We start from the raw sequence: 20,643 nt of genomic DNA, 5'->3' as shown, positions 1-20,643 counted from the left end.
GGGCCAATACTGGCCGACACTTACTTCTGTATCCTGTGAATGCCTAATGTACCTTCAGCCACAGAATACTACGTTCTTAGCTGTCAGGTAAATCCATGTGGGCTAGTTTTTGTGGCCTTTCATGGCCGACACTTACTTCTGTTAGTTATGAATGCCTAATGTACCTCCAACCACCAAATACTATGTTCTTAGCTGTCAGTTAAACCCATGTGGGCTAATTTTTGGGGCCTATACTGGCCGACACTTACTTCTGTATCCTGTGAATGCCTAATGTACCTTCAGCCACAGAATACAACGTTCTTAGCTGTGAGGTAAACGCACGTGGGCTAATTTTTGGGGCCAATACTGGCCGCCACCTACTTCTGTATCCTGCGAATGCCTAATGTACCTTCAGCCACAGAATACTACGTTCTTAGCTGTCAGGTAAATCCATGTGGGCTAATTTTTGTGGCCTTTCATGGCCGACACTTACTTCTGTTAGCTATGAATGCCTAATGTACCTCCAACCACCAAATACTATGTTCTTAGCTGTCAGTTAAACCCATGTGGGCTAATTTTTGTGGCCTATACAGGCCAACACTTACTTCTGTATCCTGTGAATGCCTAATGTACCTTCAGCCACAGAATACAACATTCTTAACTGTCAGGTAAACCCATGTGGGCTAATTTTTGTGGCCTTTCATGGCCGACACTTACTTCTGTTACCTATGAATGCCTAATGTACCTTCAGCCACAGAATACTACATTCTTAGCTGTCAGTTAAACGCATGTGGGCTAATTTTTGGGGCCTGGAATGGCCGATACTTGCTTCTTTATCCTGTGAATGCCTAATTTTTCAGACTGGAAATTAGAAACAATGGGTCTGTAAAGGTTCTGCCAAAATGGGGAATGGATGCGCACCCATTTTATAGATGTGTGAATGGACCCTATATGTATTAGACATGTATTTACCGGCTGCTGTCAGTTCTGTCTGATTTATGAAAAAAAATAAAAAAATTTTGCTGTAAAAAAAAAAAAAATTTAGGGCAACTTTTCCAATTGCAATACTTCTGTTATGACATTGTCCATGTGCTGGGACTATTTGTGCACAGCTAGTACGTCTTTTGTGGCTGCAAATATGACCTAAAGGTTTTTAAAGTTTGCCTCCCATTAAAGTCAAAGGGGCCCGACACGAACTTGCGGTTCGCGGACTTTTGAGAAAATTCGTGGCTGACGTTCGGGAACCGCCCCGGCCGATGTTCGTCCATCACTAGTGATCGCTTCAGCACCCAATATGTGAGTGCCTATATACCAGGATGGTGTGTGATGGGAGTATGAACTTTACTGTATCTGCTAGCTTCCGCTGATCGCACCCCTGGTGGCCACCCTGTTTGGGTATCTCCTTTTTTCCTGCCCTCCCCGAATTGGACACGACTACCACTGATCATCCCGATCAAATGTTTTTTCATCCTCAAGCATCAATGGCATCCGAAGAATTGGCATCTTTCCAGCTCAACAGGAATCCCGGCTGTATATAGCCAAGAAGAAATTGATGCTATTCTATTTCCCCCTAATGAGAACAAAGCTTTTGGGTGCAATACAACTATTTATATATTCCTTGAAATTAAACGTCTTAAGAAAAGACACATTGACCTTGAATTACATGGACAGATGCTATCCGAATATCACGAACTAAGAAAATACTGAGAGGTTTTCGCATTAGAAACAAACAAACGATTGGACACCATAAACGTGAATTCTGTGAAAAATGGTGTGAGGTCACTCTCAAAACAAAACTCCCTTAACTATATGCTGATTGTCATTGAGGAAGTAAAAGTACAGCTGTGCCCAGTGAACAGAGAGTTGGCCTCTTTTGAACTCGCTATACAGGGCAAGGATAACCATTTAGGGGCACTCCAGAAAATGGAAAGCGAGATAACTGCTTACACGGAACGACAAAAACAAGGAAAACGTGACAAACTTAAGATTGTCAACCAGGACTACCAAGAGGGCAGAGTATATCCCTGGCTCACAGGCTCCACACGCCCAAAAAGGAGGATTTGGACATGCTCTTTTGGGACATCAAATAAGAGCAACCAACCTTCCACATTCAACAGGGACCGCCCTACAGACAGCGGTACATCGACTGCCGTTGTGAACTCTGCAAATGCGATTGGTAAGACCCCTTTTCAGGTGGCCAGTGGAAAAGACAAACCAGGAGGGGCATCAAGAGACCGAGGCACCCCATTTACATGCAGCAGAGGACAACGGGGCATCAAGCAAGCCCGGTGATTAACCTTTCTTCAAGACCTATCAACAACGGTGAGTCGCGGCTTCTTTCCTAGGGCCCTTCTTTTTGTCCTTTTACAAAGATTGACACATTTGACTTTGAAATTGAAATGTTTAAGTTTGAGAGATCTTTAAAAATCATACAATTCTTTGGCAAACAATCGAGTGCACAACGCATGACTACACCTACTTATTTTAGGTCTAAAAGTAAATTTATACCTCCTGGGCAGATTCTTTTGGGCTATAGAAAGTTACAGCCGCACTGTCAAACATGATATCCTCAGTAATATGTCTAGAGAGGCTTACACAAACCTCAGCCCTGAGGAATTCTCGGCATTAAAATCTCTCAAAGAGGATAGAAGCATCATCATTAAGCTCGCGCATAAAGGGGGTGGGATTGTAATCGTGGATTACACTGATTACAGGTATGGTATGTTATCTATGCAGGCTGACACTACAAGCTATGCAATACTAAGTTAGGACCCCTCACAAAGCACGAAGAATGGATTGTCTGACCTGAATAATAATAATAATAATAATATTGGCCGAACAAACGGCTGGATAACTGAAGAGGTCGCTAAATTTTTGGCTGATGACTTCCCCCACACACCAGTGATCTACGGCCTTCCCAAGATACACAAGGGAACAACCCCGCTGAAATTTAGACCTATTGTCTATGGCACAGGGGCGATCACCCAACCTTTGGCACAATTTATAGACTCACATTTAGAACCACTTGTCAAAAACTTACCAGCTTATGTCTGAGACACCAGTGACTTTCTGGATAAATTACAAGCCTTCTCCTCATTTCATGGGGATTGGAAGTTGGCCGCTATGGATATCACCTCTCTATACACCTGCATACCAAATACTGCTGGTTTACATGCTGTTAGACACTTTCTCTCTAGACTTGACAATCCTGGACTACCGAGCGAATATGTTGTTGAGTGCCTTGAGTTTATCCTTAGCAATAACCTCTTTAAAATTGAAGGACAAATGCACGCACAGACTAGAGGGACTGCCATGGGTAGTTCAGCGGCTCCATCATTTGCGAACCTGTTTATGGGCTATCTGAAGGATCAGTATGTTTATCCGTCCACCCCCTTTATCAGTTTTGTGAAGGGATGGATGAGCTATATAGATGACATTTTCTTAATCTGGACTGGCAGCAGTGATGCGTTTTCCACATTTGTCCATTTTCTGAACGGAATATTTCCGGGGATACTGTTTAACCCACAGATCTCGGATTATCAGATTACTTTCTTGATGTACTGATTACCAACAACCAGGGTACTGTCGCCACCTCCCTTTATACTAAACCAACCAGGAACACATTACTCCATTATCAGAGTGCCCATCCGACTCATCTACGTAAAAAGTACCAATATCACAGTTCATGAGGGTGACACGTATCTGCTCTAACGCTGATGATAGACAGTGTCAGTTTGATATCATGTACGATACATTTCTGGAACGGGGTTATCCAACCCAGGTGCTCGATCATGCTCTCCATGTCAGAACGACGCAGGACTATCGATTCAAGTGACCGCCCGCTATTCGTTCATACCTTTAGCCGCAAGTCGAGTAGAATTAAACAGGCAGTTCTGGGCAACTGTAATATCCTACAGGCAGATGTATCCCTTACATCAAGCCTCAAGAAAAAACCCATGGTCGCCTATAAACGCAGCATATCATTGCGGGAGCATTTGGTGCAGGAAGACCCAAGACAGAAATGTGTTCCAACTCCCTTTAAAATATCGCACAACCTCCCAATCTGGATGCAATTGGAAGCGGCCCACTTGGGGGTTCCAGTCCACCATGCGTTGTGGTTGCGGGCCAGGGACAGGCCGGGAGTGCTCTGTCCTGCCCTGTCCCTCTCCCTGGGGGTTTGGGATAGGCTGTCGGGCAGACACACATTTAAATCCCTCCATGCTCCGCTGGCACCCCTGCTGGGCAATCCTTTGTTCCCACCGGGTCTGACCCCTGTGGCATTTGCCTGGTGGACGAACAAGGGGCTTCTCAGGTTAGCAGATTTGTGCGACCACCGGGGACTGCTTACCAAGGCCCAATTACAAGAGAAATATTCCCTCCCTGAGGGAGAGTATTTTCGCTACGCCCAGATCTCTCATTTCGCAGCCTCCCTCAGGCGCAAGAGCGACCTCACTACCTCCACACCGATGGAGTATCTTTGCCGCACGCTAGATAAACAAAAAAGCTATATATCAACGATCTATAATATACTACATGGAGATGATACTAAATTGTCATATATGCTACGCTGGGAGGACGATTTGAATGAGACTTTGGACCGAGCGGAATGGAACTCTTTAGCACAGTTTAATTCTAGATCCATACTTAATACTTCCTTGATAGAAGCAAACTTCAAGGTATTTTTGCGTTGGTACATGGTCCCGGTCAGACTGGCGGCGGCGGTGCGCACCGCATCCCCCAACTCTTTCCGGGGATGCGGTCAGGCGGGCACAGTGCTCCACACGTAGTGGACCTGCTCGAAGGTTAGACGCTTTTGGATCCGGGTCTATAACTTTGTCTACTCCTTGAGGGGGCATCTAAACCCGCCAAACGCCTTATAGCCTTTGTGTTCACGGCCGCCAAAATAGCTATAGCCCGCTCCTGGCGAACCCCTGTGGTGCCGTTCGAGCTCCTAAAAGCCAAACTGACCTGGATCATGATAAACGAACGGATGGTGGCGTTACCATCTGACCTCTAGTGTTATAAAGTGGGGGCAATGTCTTCATGTTTTCACCTCATCTAACAGATGCCTAGCCAACCTTTATTGTTCATGTCTCTAGTTTTTACTGATTTCTGATTTTTGATATTGCACTTATCTGAATAGGCATCTTTGTATTTCATGTATTTCATGTATTCTGTGTGATGTACTGCCTTCAAAGGATATGGTTGAGCCATGTTGGCTCATTTTGCACTGTTCAACCTTTTTTTCTACAAAAAACTCAATAAAAATCATTGAAACATAAAATATCGCACAAGAAAGGTTGTTATAGATATTTTAACTGTAATGTGTGTAATTCACTCATCAGTGGCGAAAATTTCTCACACCCACACAAGGGCAACCGATACCGGATATTGGACTACTTTCATTGTAACACTTTTGTGTGAGTTTTTTGTGTGAGTTTTGTGTCTACATTTTAAAATGTCCCTGTGCACTGACGTATGTTGGCAAAACAAGGGGTGCATTTAAGAAACGGTTTCTGAAACATAGGAGTGATATCAGGACTACATTGGTGAAAGTAGAGAAAGGCGAACAAACTGATTTTAACAAGCCTGTAGCGATACATTTTGCCACCTCTAAACACCTGACCCATGAGGTACGTGGGATGGTTATTGAGCATATTAAACAACCGACCAGGGGAGGTGACCGAGATCAATTGCTCCTCCGCCATGAGGCGTACTGGATCTACACCTTGGGTACAGTACAACCCAGAGGCCTTAATACTAATTTGTCTCTCACATGTTTCCTCGGTGACAGATAGTCCCACTATCATCAAGTTTATAGGGTAATTTATACCTCCTGTTCCCTAAGCTATACTCGATCGGTCATGCACATTAACAAAAGACGTTGTCTTTTGTTTCCATTTTTTTCCTCTCTGTCGGTTACTGTACCGATTCGCAGAAGACAAACGATTTTTAAGCAATGGCTTGTATATTTTGCTGACCCCCGGATACTTAGGGACCTATGGTCTGTATCCACTGTCTACTTTTGCACATTATGTTCCTCATGCCATAGCCCCCCGTCCCTTTTTTTTCTATTGGTAAGGCCGTGATCCTACCTGTTCTTAGGCTTTCTGTGACATATCGATCTCTTCGTTTCTCTGTCTCTTTCCCCCTCTCCTTTATTTATTTATCCACCGCACCACACCATCTCGCTTGCTTTTCTTAGGCTAGTGAACCTTCACCTGTATTCTTAGCGTTATTTCTTTCTCCCTTGCCTATCCCTTAGATAGCTCCTCATTTCCTAAACTTCCATTTTACTTTGTCTTATTTCTCCTTATTGTTCCTTTGCCACGTATATACACATGTATAATTTTTTATTTATTTTTTGTTATTATTATTTTTATTTATTTATTTTATTTTATGTTTATTTTTATTTTTTATTTTTTCTTGTTTTCTTATCTGGTATTTCATTATTACTCATTTTTTTGCTTTGCTCCTTTTGCCTTTTTTTTCCCCCTTTTTTTTTTTTCTTCTTTTTTCTTTTTCCGTATTTTTTTTTTCCCCTGTATTTAACTTTTTTTCCTTTATTTATTTATTTCTCTACTTATTTATTTTTTGTTTATTATTTTTTTACTTCCATTATTCTCCATGCATCTCATCTCTTTCCATTATGTACATGATTTTCATTGCTTTTCCTTCCTCCTTGTCTCCACACATTTTATTGCTTTTCAATCTTCTTTGCTTGTGTCTTTTTCCTGTTCATTTCTCTGCTCTAGTTCTGGCACCCTGCACCTCCCCTTATGGAGCCGCACGTGCTTGGCGTGCCGGCTTGTTCCTACGTCATGGTCTCTATGACAGCGGCAGACGCCAAGCACTGAGAGGCGTTTTGATTCCTATGGTGCGCTGCCCGGCAGCAGGGACGCTCTGCCTCGCATCTTCTTGTCAGATGTGATCGGGGTGCATCACAGTGATGCAAGATAAATAATAAGTGCAGCGCTAAATGTGATAAGTGAAACAAACATAATCATAAAAAAATATTTGATCTTAAAATCACATAAACATATGGTAACCTTACAGTGAATCAACTTAAATGGAAGTGGTGTAACTTCAGTCATAGTCCCATATAAAGTGATATAGAAATCAAAAAACAATCCCAAAAAGTGAAGGAATGATCCAGCTCTGGAAAAGGTAGAAAACCAATATTCAGATCCCATCACCAGATGGAACAAATAAAAATGGACGCTCACCAGATAATATGGACCTATGATATCGTAGGACATATAGGTCAAACAGGCTTCACAGGTAAGCTCAAACATTCCTCCTTGGGGTAACCTTGGATGTTGCTCCGGGCTCACAATAAGTGGGGGGGGGGGGGGGAGAATGAATCCCTCATTCATCATACCACATGAAAGACAAAAGGAAAAAAGGCACATAGTGTAAAACTGCCTAAAAGGACATTTATTAAAAAGCAGGTGTGCACTTACAGACATCCAATGGTAAACCAGCAATACAGTCAAGACAAATGGTCCACAGGGAGAAACTGATGCGTTTCATCTTAGTAGACATTCTCAAAGGATATTGCTCAATTGCTTGTCTTCAGCAAACTGTTTATGGGCTTTCTTGTGCATCATCTTTAGAAGAGGCTTCCTTCTGGGACGATAGCCATGCAGACCAGTTTGTTGCAGTGTGCGGCTGACCCCCCCACCCCCTTAACCTCTGCAGCAATGCTGGCAGCACTCATTTTTCTATTTCCCAAAGACAACCTCTGAATAGGACGCTGAGCATGTGCACCCAACTTCGTTGGTCGACCATGGCGAGGCCTGTTCTGAGTTGAACCCGTCCTGTTAAACCGCTGTATGGTCTTGGCCACCGTGTTGCAGCCCAGTTTCAGGGTCTTTGCAATCGTCTTATAGCCTAGGCCATCTTTATGTAGAGAAACAATTCTTTTTTTCAGATCCCCGGGGAGTTTTTTGCCATTGTACAGTGACCAGTATGAGAGAGTGAGAGCAATAACACCAAATTTACCACACCTGGTCCCCATTCACACCTGAGACCTTGTAACACTAACGAGTCACATGACATTGAGGAGGGAAAATGGCTAATTGGGCGCAATTTGAACATTTTCACTCAGGCATGTACTCACTTTTGTTGCCAGCAGTTTAGACATTAATGCCTGTGCATTGAGTTATTTTGAGGGGACAGCATATTTACACTGTTATACAAGCTGTATTCTCACTACTTTACATTGTAGCAAAGTGTAATTTCTTCAGTGTTGTCACATGAAAAGATATAATAAAATATTTACAAAAATATCAGGGGTGTACTAACTTTTGTGAGATACGGTACATGTATACATTCAAAGGATCAATAGAAAGGGGAGCGTATGTTCATGCAGGAGTGGAGCCACGTGCCTGAGTTTCCCGTTGTTGGGTGCACGAGCGACCATGCACTATTACTAACAATGAAACCCACATGTAGAAAAAATGGCCACCAAACACTATACAATAGAACTAGCGTGTATCTCATGAACGTCGCCCCGCTAATATGCATGCCCTCCCATCATAACCTGTTAGAGTGAATCCTATATAATATAGTTCATAAAAAACATATTTGATAGTGATTATACTACTGTTCCAGTGAATGAGACTATATTGGCAAAAGACAATAGCATCAGTATTTTAATCATGCGGATCAAGTATAATAGAAAGCTAACAGCCATTATTCCAGCAAAAGGGTAGATATTATCAAAACAATAAGAATTTCACATTACAAACATATCTCCAACAGTGAATACCGGGGCCTCGACTGGCCGATATACATTGTGCAGTGAAGTTTGCCTCGCACTGCCATAGACCTGGACCGGCACTTGCCAGTTCGCGTGGCCGTTCAGAGCGCCCGCTGACAGGGATGACAAGGCAAGTAGCATGCAGTCTCCATTTAATGTAAGGTTTCCACAACTACTGTACAGGTCTTTCCTCAATGCCAGTTAAAGCCTTTTTCACTGTGCATAGTGATTATCGGTAAACCAACACTGGGAGACATAATGGCAATTTAACTAAAAACACATCCTAAAAAATGTCCACACAAATATTAATAACATTTCCACAACAACTGTATTTGTTTTAAAAAAATGCATGCACCATGCAGAGAAACCCACAGCAAAATGGCGGCGGGAGACAGCAGACACGGCCAGCTCTAGGTCCTCTAGTGACTTCACTCTCGTCTCAGGCTGGCGCTGCCTGCAACGTAGCGGAGAACACTTCAGATACTCCACTCTCCTCTGCTCCAGATTCGGGCACAACATCTCCAGCCAGCAGAAGCCTAGTAAAATAAAAGCCCTGCAGACACACAGGAGAAGTGCAGGATAACCTGGACACCATGGAGGTGAGTTTGGAAATGCATACAACCTACCTGCCCATCAGCGCATTGACCCCATCTAACAATTCCAGACAACCGCATAGCCAATTTAGGATGTGACTTACAGATATGCTCCTATCATTATGGTCATCATTGCAAGCAGACATGATGTCATCCATTCAGCAGTATAGAGCTGAAGTTCAAAACTTGGGGGACAGATTTAACCAAGTAGAAAACAAAATGGGTGAAATCACATATTCATTTAATGCTTTAGTGGACTCTCACACCTCACACCAAGATGAAACTTCTCAATTAAAAACCAAAATTGCTGACCTCGAGGACTGCTCTCGATGCAATAATCTCAAAATAAGAGGTATACCTGAGTCAGCCCAACCCCATCAATTGCCACTATTTGTCCGCAATCTCTTTAAAGAGCTAATCCCTTCCCTAATCTCGGCGGATCTAACTGTGGACAGAGTCCACAGAATTCCCAAACCTACATACCTTCTTGCTGATATCCCGAGGGATGTACTACTGAGAGTACACTTCTTCCAAGTCAAGGAAAAACTCCTGGAAGCCTTCTGCAAAGCGGAAATTCTCCCACCTCAGATGGCCAGACTCAACTCCAGATTCTCCCAGACTTTTCAAAGTACACACTTTAACAACACAGGAATCTAACAGCAATCACTAAGGCTCTTTGAAATCACAAAATTGTATACAGATGGAAGTATCCAGCGAAGATTAACATTACCCATAATGGAATGCACCACATCATCACTTCAATGGACGAAGGCCTCCACTTGCTCGCTGAATGGAGCATTATTCCACATACAAACCCACCCGGAGTCACGCCGAATCGCGCAACAATCACCCACATTAATCCCGAATGGCAAGTTGTCCAGCACAAGAAATCGACATCGAAGAAAAAATGAAATACCGGGATGCTCCTCAATATTCTTCCCAACTACTCTAGATTCCCTGGATGAGTGAGGGTACATTTCACCATACCCAAGTTCCCCTTGATTTACTCCAATACTTTAGTAAGATAACATATTATAAAGTCAACTTTACAAAATCAATGATTCTAGACCTAGGGGTCAACACCCACACCAAAAAACATCTATCCACACAATTCCCTTATCAATGGGCCTCCCAGAGCATACCCTATCTTGGAATCACATTGCCAGCGAATATATCTCACACCATAGATATTAACCTCAAAACACTGAACAAAGAAGTCCAACAAGACCTCTCCCATATTGCTAAAATTGAACTTTCGTGGGTGGAGAGACTCGCATCTTTCAAAAGGGTTTCTCTCCCAAAAACACTGTACATATTTTGTACTCTGCCCCTGCCTATTAAAACTTCCTATATAACGGAATTAAACAAATCACTTAAAAACCTTGCTTGACAGTGGAAGAAGTCGCAATGCTCCCTCAAACACCTTATTAGGCACAAAAAAGTAGGAGGAACAGGATGGCCTGACATTAGTGATTATTATATTGCCACTCAACTGGTGCTCATAAAACATTGTTTTTTGGGCCCCATCTGAAGCACTATGGGTTGACATGTAGTCCTCACTCATACAATCCCCAAAGCCGCATCTCCTCCTATTGGCTTACCTATGGTTACCCCAGACGTTATCATTACTACCCCACACAATCCAAGCTTCTCTCCCAGCCTGGCGATCCTTTATGCATCAATTTACACAAAAATCCCACTCTACGCAAACCCGCATACCTACTGAAACATTGGGAACGTTACTGATATTTTATGTTAGTATACAACCATGTAATATTTGGACCATTATACAATGTCTTTTATACTTACAGTGCCTTGCGAAAGTATTCAGCACCCTTGAACTTTGCAACCTTTTGCCACATTTCAGGCTTCAAACAAAAAGATATAAAACTGTAATTTTTTGTGAAGAATCAACAACAAGTGGGACACAATCATGAAGTGGAACGAAATTTATTGGATATTTCAAACTTTTTTAACAAATAAAAAACTGAAAAATTGGGCATGCAAAATGATTCAGCCCCCTTAAAGCGGAGTTCCAGCCATTTACTCACCTGTCCAACGGTCCAGCGATGCGGCTGCCGGAAGCCTCGATCCTCTCCCTCGGCGCCGGCATCACTGCTGTGGGCACCCGGCTGTTACAGTTTGCGGCTTCACAGCCGGGCACCCACTGCGCATGCGCGAGTCGCGCTGCGCGCCGTGATTGGCCGGCAATCTTCTGGGACCTCTGACGTGTCCCAGAAGATTGCAGGGAGGGAGGGGGAGAGGAGAACTTCCGCTCAGGGCGCCGCGGCGCTCCGAGCGGAAGTGGGAGCGGGTACCTGTCAAAACTAGGTACCCGCTCCCCCCCCAAAAAATGACATGCCAAATGTGGCATGTCGGGGGGTCAGGACTCCCTAAAGCGGAAGTTCCACTTTTGGGTGGAACTCCGCTTTAAGTTAATACTTTGTAGCACCACCTTTTGCTGCGATTACAGCTGTAAGTCACTTGGGGTATGTCTCCATCAGTTTTGCACATCGAGAGACTGAAATTTTTGCCCATTCTTCCTTGCAAACAGCTCGAGCTCAGTGAGGTTGGATGAAGAGTGTTTGTGAACAGCAGTTTTCAGTTCTTTCCACAGATTCTCGATTGGATTCAGGTCTGGACTTTGACTTGGCCATTCTAACACCTGGATATATTAATTGTGAACCATTCCATTGTAGATTTTGCTTTATGTTTTGGATCATTGTCCTGTTGGAAGAAAAATCTCCGTCCCAGTCTCAGGTCTTTTGCAGACTCCATCAGGTTTTCTTCCAGAATGGTCCTGTATTTTGCTCCATCCATCTTCCCATCAATTTTAGCCATCTTCCCTGTCCCTGCTGAAGAAAAGCAGGTCCAAACCATGATGCTGCCACCACCATGTTTGACAGTGGGGATGGTGTGTTCAGGGTGATGAGCTGTGTTGCTTTTACACCAAACATAAAGTTTTGCATTGTTGCCAAAAAGTTGGATTTTGGTTTCGTCTGACCAGAGCACCTTCTTCCACATGTTTGGTGTGTCTCCCAGGTGGCTTGTGGCAAACTTTAAACGACACTTTTTATGGATATCTTTAAGAAATGGCTCTTTTCTAGCCACTCCTCCATAAAGGCCATATATGTGTAGTATACGACTGATTGTTGTCCTATGGACAGAGTCTCCCACCTCAGCTGTAGATCTCTGCAGTTCATCCAGAGTGATCATGGACCTCTTGGCTGCATCTCTGATCAGTCTTCTCCTTGTATGAGCTGAAAGTTTAGAGGGACGGCCAGGTCTTCGTAGATTTGCAGCGGTCTGATACTCCTTCCATTTCAATATCATTGCTTGCACAGTGCTCCTTGGGATGTTTAAAGATTGGGAAATCTTTTTGTATTTAAATCCGGCTTTAAACTTCTCCACAACAGTATCTTGGACCTGTCTGGTGTGTTCCTTGTTCTTCATGATTCTATCTGTGCTTTAAACAGACCTCTGAGACTATCACAGTGCAGGTGCATTTATGCGAAGACTTGATTACACACAGGTGGATTCTATTTATCATCATTAGTAGTGTTGAGCGAACACGGACTGTATAATTCGGGTCCGTACCGGATAATTGGATTTTTGCTACCCGGACACGGACCCGAAAACTTTACTGTATGTTCGGGTTTAAAATCCGTGTTCGGTAATTTTATTTCCTGTTTTGTATGTAATGGCGCGCTTTTAATGGCGGGCTTTCAACAGTCAATCAACAAGCGTTTAACTGGTGTGCCTTAGAAGCCATCCCAGCCATGCCTACTAATGGCATGGCTGTGATTGGCCAGCTGAAGCATGTGACCCAGGTCTTTATAAGTTTGAGAGACACAGCGCGGTGCGTCAGTCTGCTGTAGTGTAGGGAGAGAGCACACATCATAACAGTGCTGGCTGCTGCTGATTAGGGACAGACAGGGAAAAACAACATTGTGCCCGAAAAAAATGCAGGGACAGGTCGGATTGCAGGCAGGGAAAGATATTTGAGCATTTTAGGGACAGGCTGGAGAGAGTAGGCAGGGACAGATAGGAGACACAGGACAGAACAATCGTCCGTTAGCGATCTACATCGATTTTGCTGTGTGGGGGGTGGTGCAGTGAACGATCTTTTTGCCCTCACTTGAGCCCACTGAGGAGGAGGAGGGAGAAAAAAATATATTTTTATCAGTCTGTTGTGTGCAGCGTTCAGCTATATTTTACTACAGATTGCTGTTTTAATCTGCTATTTAAAAATTACAAATTTAAAGGGGAATTTATTTTTTTCTCCCTTTATAGCCTGCTGCTGACCGTGACATAAAACATAAGACACTGCTGTGTTCACATGTGCTATTGAAAAATCACCAATTTTATATACTTTTTTCTATTCCGCTATTCAATATACACCCTTTTGGGGTAAAAAATAAATAAATTGTGGCATAGTCTGTACTAATCTGCTATTTAAAAATTACAAATTTAAAGGGGAATTTTTTTTTTTTTTTCCCTTCATAGCCTGCTGCTGACCGTGACATAAAACATAAGACACTGCTGTGTTCACATGTGCTATTGAAAAATCACCAATTTTATATACTTTTTTCTATTCCGCTATTCAATATACACCCTTTTGGGGTAAAAAAAAAATAAATTGTGGCATAGTCTGTACTAATCTGCTATTTAAAAATTACAAATTTAAAGGGGAATTTTTTTTTTTCCGTTCAAAACCTGCTGCTGACCGTGACAGAAAACATAAGACACTGCTGTGTTCACATGTGCTATTAAAAAATCACCAATTTTATATACTTTTTTCTATTCCGCTATTCAATATATTACACCCTTTTGGGGTGAAAAAAATTAAATTGCGGCATAGTCTGTATCGATACGTGTGAGATACACCTTTCAATTTTTTTGGGCGCATCTTCCACCGCCAAAGATTGCAGGGCGCTTCAGTTTGCCTCCTGTTCCGAACTCCTCCTACTCTTCCTCATCCTGCCTTTAGGGTACAAAAAATTGTAATCGGGGCCTAGTCTGTGTTTGTACGTGTGAGATACACCTTTTTATATACTATTTTCTATTCTATTCAATCTACACCCTTTTGCGGTAAAAAAAATTAAATTGCGGCATAGTCTGTATCGGTACGTGTGAGATACACCTTTCAAATTTTTTGGGCGCATCTTCCACCGCCGAGGATTGCAAGGTGCTTCAGTTTGCCTCCTGTTCCGAACTCCTCCTACTCCTCATCCTCATCCTGCCTTTAGGGTACAAAAAATTGTAATCGGGGCCTAGTCTGTGTTTGTACGTGTGAGATACACCTTTTTATATACTATTTTCTATTCCGCTATTCAATCTACACCCTTTTGGGGTAAAAAAAATTAAAATGCGGCATAGTCTGTACTAATCTGCTATTTAAAAATTACAAATTTAAAGGGTATTTTTTTTTTCCCTTCATAGCCTGCTGCTGACCGTGACATAAAACATAAGACACTGCTGTGTTCACATGTGCTATTAAAAAATCACCAATTTTATATACTTTTTTCTATTCCGCTATTCAATATATACCCTTTTGGGGTAAAAAAAATTAAATTGCGGCATAGTCTGTATCGGTACGTGTGAGATACACCTTTCAAATTTTTTGGGCGCATCTTCCACCGCCGAGGATTGCAGGGTGCTTCAGTTTGCCTCCTGTTCCGAACTCCTACTCCTCATCCTCATCCTCATCCTGCCTTTAGGGTACAAAAAATTGTAATCGGGGCCTAGTCTGTGTTTGTACGTGTGAGATACACCTTTTTATATACTATTTTCTATTCCGCTATTCAATCTACACCCTTTTGGGGTAAAAAAAAATTAAAATGCGGCATAGTCTGTACTAATCTGCTATTTAAAAATTACAAATTTAAAGGGGATTTTTTTTTTCCCTTCATAGCCTGCTGCTGACCGTGACATAAAACATAAGACACTGCTGTGTTCACATGTGCTATTAAAAAATCACCAATTTTTATACTTTTTTCTATTCCGCTATTCAATATATACCCTTTTGGGGTAAAAAAAATTAAATTGCGGCATAGTCTGTATCGGTACGTGTGAGATACACCTTTCAAATTTTTTGGGCGCATCTTCCACTGCCGAGGATTGCAGGGTGCTTCAGTTTGCCTCCTGTTCCGAACTCCTACTCCTCATCCTCATCCTGCCTTTAGGGTACAAAAAATTGTAATTGGGGCCTAGTCTGTGTTTGTACGTGTGAGATACACCTTTTTATATACTTTTTTCTATTCAGCTATTCAATATACACCCTTTTGGGGTGAAAAAATTAAATTGCGGCATAGTCTGTGTTTGTACGTGTGAGATACACCTTTCAATTTTTTTGGGCGCATCTTTCACCGCCGAGGATTGCAGGGTGCTTCAGTTTGCCTCCTGTTCCGAACTCCTCCTACTCCTCTTCCTCATCCTGCCTTTAGGGTACAAAAAATTGTAATCGGGGCCTAGTCTGTGTTTGTACGTGTGAGATACACCGTTTTATAAAATTTTTTCTATTCCGCTATTCAATATACACCCTTTTGGGGTAAAAAAAATTAAATTGCGGCATAGTCTGTGTTTGTACGTCTGAGATACACCTTTTTATATACTTTTTTCTATTCCGCTATTCAATATACACCCTTATGGGGAAAAAAAAATTTAATTGCGGCATAGTCTGTATCGGTACGTGTGAGATACACCTTTCAAATTTTTTGGGCGCATCTTCCACCACCGAGGATTGCAGGGTGCTTCAGTTTGCCTCCAGTTCTGAACTCCTCCTACTCCTCATCCTGCCTTTAGGGTACAAAAAATTGTAATCAGGGCCTAGTCTGTGTTTGTACGTGTGAGATACACCTTTTTATATACTTTTTTCTATTCCGCTATTCAATATACACCCTTTTGGGGTGAAAAAAATTAAATTGCGGCATAGTCTGCATCGGTACGTGTGAGATACACCTTTTAAATTTGTTTGGCGCATCTCCTTCCACCGCCGAGGATTGCAGGGCGCTTCAGTTTGCCTCCTGTTCCGAACTCCTCCTACTCCTCTTCCTCATCCTGCCTTTAGGGTACAAAAAATTGTAATCGGGGCCTTGTCTGTGTTTGTACGTGTGAGATACACCGTTTTATAAAAAATTTTCTATTCCGCTATTCAATATACACCCTTTTGGGGTGAAAAAAATTAAATTGCGGCATAGTTTGCATATTTGACTGTGAGATACACCCGTGCGATACTGTTGTTGTTTTGTTCCGCTATTCAATAAACACCTTTCTAGGGCAAGATCGTAAATTACAGAAATATGAGGAGAACATCAAATAGGGGCCATGGCCTGGGTCGTGGTGCTGCTGGTAGAGCTCCTGTTGCAAGGAGAGGACGTGGTCGATCTGTGCCAGCTACACGCATAAGTGAAACACCTTCCTCAAGTGTGAGTAGGCGACAGAACCTGCAGCAGTATTTGGTAGGGCATTATTCGCCTCTACAAGTGTTGAGGCAAGAACAAGTACAGGCGATAGTAGATTGAGTTGCTGACAGTGCCTCCAGTTCCTTCACATTGTCTCCCACCCAGTCTACTGCAGAAAGGTCAGAGTTGTCACCTGCAGCCGATGTCCAACCGTCTTTCACCTCACCCCCTTGCAAATCAGGCAAGCAGTCTGAGCCCCAAGTCATGCAGCAGTCTCTTCTTCTTTTTAAAGACTCTGTCAGCAGGGCTTCCCAGGGCCATCCACCTAGCCCTGCCCCAGAAGTGGAAGAGATTGAGTGCAGCAATGCCCAACCACTTATTTCTCAAGATGAGTACATGGAAGGACCATCGCAGCACGTCTCCGATGATGACGAAACACAGGTGCCAACTGCTGCGGCACTCAGAATTGTGGAGACCGACAAGGAGGGCAGGGGTGAAGACTGGGTGGAAGATGATGTGGAGGACGATGAGGTCCTCGACCCCACATGGAATGAAGGTCATGCAGGTGACCTGAGTAGTTTGGAGGAAGAGGCGGTGGTCGCACAGAGCCACCAGCACAGCAGAAGAGGGAGCAGGGTGCAGAAGCGGAGCGGCCGTGCCCTAGACACTATGCCTGCTACTGCCCAACGCAGCAAGGGACCAAGTGCACCAAAGCCAGCTCAAAGGAGTTCTCTAGCGTGGAAGTTCTTCAGACAATGTGCTGATGACAGGACACGAGTGGTTTGCACCCTGTGCAATCAGAGCCTGAAGCGAGGCATAAACCTTCTCAACCTGAGCACAACCTGCATGATCAGGCATCTAAGTGCAAAGCACGAGCTGCAGTGGAGTAGACACCTTCAAAACCAAGAAAGGTCTCTGGCTCCTCCTGCTACCTCTTCTGCTGCAGTCTCGGCCTCTTCATCCACCTCTGTGTAATGTTCCGGTACCTTTGGTACCCTAAATTACTCTTTTTCACAAGTGTATGCGCCCCACCATTCTCTTTTGGAAAGGTGCGCATACACCTTTAAGACTGAAGCTGTCATCACTCAGCGCCGGACTAGATGGCTATTTAAATCGCCGGTTCTCACTCACATGTGTTCGTTCAAACACCCTTACCTGGATGCTAACTTGGCTTGAAGCTTTCGTGCTTGCAAGCATACCTCGCTGACGGAACCTCGCTGCGCTGATCCCTGCATCCCGCTTCCGGATCATCCGCTCCTCCTGAACCAACCTTCGGCTGTATTGCTATTAGTGCTAAGTACCCCGCAGGGGAACCCTCTATAAACTTATACTAAGCTTACACTATCTAGCTCTGCATAGTAAAGACTATTTATCACATCTGCATATCTAGATTGCTAGCTCTTAAGACTACTGCTACTTATTCCTGCACTGGGTTGATCACTCTTGTATGTCCACCTGCTACTCTGTCATCTGCTACCATACATGATTGCTAAACCTACCTGCATCCATCTGCTACTGTCTTACCTTCAAGTGTCTGTCACCTACCACCCCCACTCAACCTGTCTCTTAAATCTTCATCACTGTGTTACTACATACATAAAGCCACTCTAGGAACCAGCTTGTTGAGTGTGTGTATTTACTAGCTGAATTAAGACCTTCCACACATGATGAGTCATTGAGGTTGGGAATGGTATCTCAGCATCTCTCTTACATGACTACTGAAGTGGAATATTTCTGCAGCTGAAAATCCACACCATACATGAAACACAGGAGCGTTACAGATTGAACTAACCCACAAATGGATTCAGCAGAAATAACCACTCAGGTGACACAATTAAAACAGCAAGTAACTGCGTTAATACACGCACTTGCTGAATTAAAAGAAGACAATCAGGCTCTGTCGCAGCAGGTAATTAGACTGACACAACTTACCTCTGCTCAGTCCCCTGAACCCAAGATAAATCCCCCTTTGGTATTTACAGGCGATCGCAAAAAATTTCGCGAATTTAAAAACGCATGTGAGTTACTTTTTTTGCTAAAACCTCGTACCTACCTTACTGATCACATTAAGGTTTGTACTATTATTTCTTACCTAACAGGCGATCCTCGAGCCTGGGCAGACTCTCTTTTTGAGAAAAACGACCAGCTTCTCAACTCCTATGCCTTGTTCCTAGCAGAACTCACTAGCCTATATGATGACCCCAATAGACAGAGTACTGCCGATCTTCAATTAAGATCCTTGAAACAAGGAAGGAGGCCTGTAGAAGACTTTGTCGCGGAATTCAAGAGATGGACCCTTGATTCAGAATGGAATGATGCATCTCTGAAAACCCAATTTAGGCTTGGCCTATCAGAAGCCATTAAGGACGAGCTCGCCCGAGCGGATCTACCAAAAACCCTGGATGCATTAATACAACTCAGTATTACCATAGATAGAAGACTACGAGAAAGAAAGGCTGAGAAAATGGGAATGCCATTATCCGTTTCCTCTCGGATTCCGGCCGTTAACCCCGTTCCTATGGAGGTAGGAACCATACGCCCACCGCTATCAACTATGGAAAAAGCCAAAAGACGATATGAAAATCTCTGCTTGTACTGTGCATCCCCGGATCACAAGATAAATGTCTGTCCCCTAGTCAACAAAAAGAAGGGTGAGTGTTCACATGTCCTCCTAGGGGGATTGACAACTTCATTCACTAACCCTTACATTTTTGTTTGTTTGACATTACAGTGGGACCAGAACAGGATTACTACTAAGGCCATGATTGACACAGGATCTTGTGGAAATTATATTGATATATGTTTTGCTGCTTCAAATAAAATTCCTATTATTTCTAAACTTAAACCTGTCTCAGTAAGTCTTATTACCGGTGTTCCGTTATCCTCTGGTCCGATCACCGATCAGACACAAGCACTTCTAGTCACTATTAACGAGTCTCATAGGGAGACTACTACCTTCGATTTAATATCTTCACCCCACTTTCCCATTGTGTTGGGACTTCCCTGGTTACACACACACCAACCAACCATAGATTGGAAGGAACGGTCCTTGGCCTTCCTCTCTTGCTATTGCGAGGATACGTGTAACCTCCCGTCTTCCGGGAAGATTCTGTCTATGGTGACAGATGAGATTGCACCACTATGTTATCAGGATCTTTCTGAGGTTTTTCTTGAGAAAAATGCTCAAGCATTACCTCCTCATCGAGACTATGATTGTAGCATTGATCTACTCCCAAATAGCAAATTGCCGTTCGGTCATGTTTATCCTCTTTCACAGGATGAACTTTCCCACCTCAAAACCTATTTGGATGAGAACTTGGAAAAAGGTTTTATTAGACCTTCCACTTCTTCCACAGCAGCAGGACTCTTTTTTGTTCGCAATAAGGACTCAAGTCTCAGACCTATCATCGACTACAGGAAATTGAATGCTATCACAATAAAAGATCGCTATCCTCTACCGCTTATCCCTGAGCTCATTGAGCAGGTGCGTGGAGCTACCTATTTTTCAAAATTGGACCTGAAAGGAGCATACAATCTCATTCGAATCCGTGATGGAGACGAGTGGAAGACTGCATTCAGAACCAGATACGGATTGTTCGAATATCTTGTGATGCCATTCAGGCTATGCAACGCCCCTGCAGTTTTCCAACGATTTATAAACGATATTTTTAAAGACTTACTAGATGTCTGTGTTGTGGTATATCTGGACGATATACTTATATATTCACGATCCCTGTCTGAACACATAAGACATGTAAGACTTGTACTATCGAGATTGCTTGCACACAACCTTTATGTGAAACTGAAGAAATGCTTGTTTCATAAAGATGAGGTACTCTTTCTAGGCTACATCATATCCAAAACAGGAATCGAGATGGACATGAGTAAAATATCCTGCATTCAG

The sequence above is a fragment of the Pelophylax lessonae genome, assembly GCF_965119305.1.
Source record: "Pelophylax lessonae genome assembly, chromosome: 6".
NCBI lineage: Eukaryota > Metazoa > Chordata > Amphibia > Anura > Ranidae > Pelophylax > Pelophylax lessonae.
The sequence above is the reverse complement of the archived record's forward strand: the minus strand, read 5'-3'. Positions refer to the sequence as shown.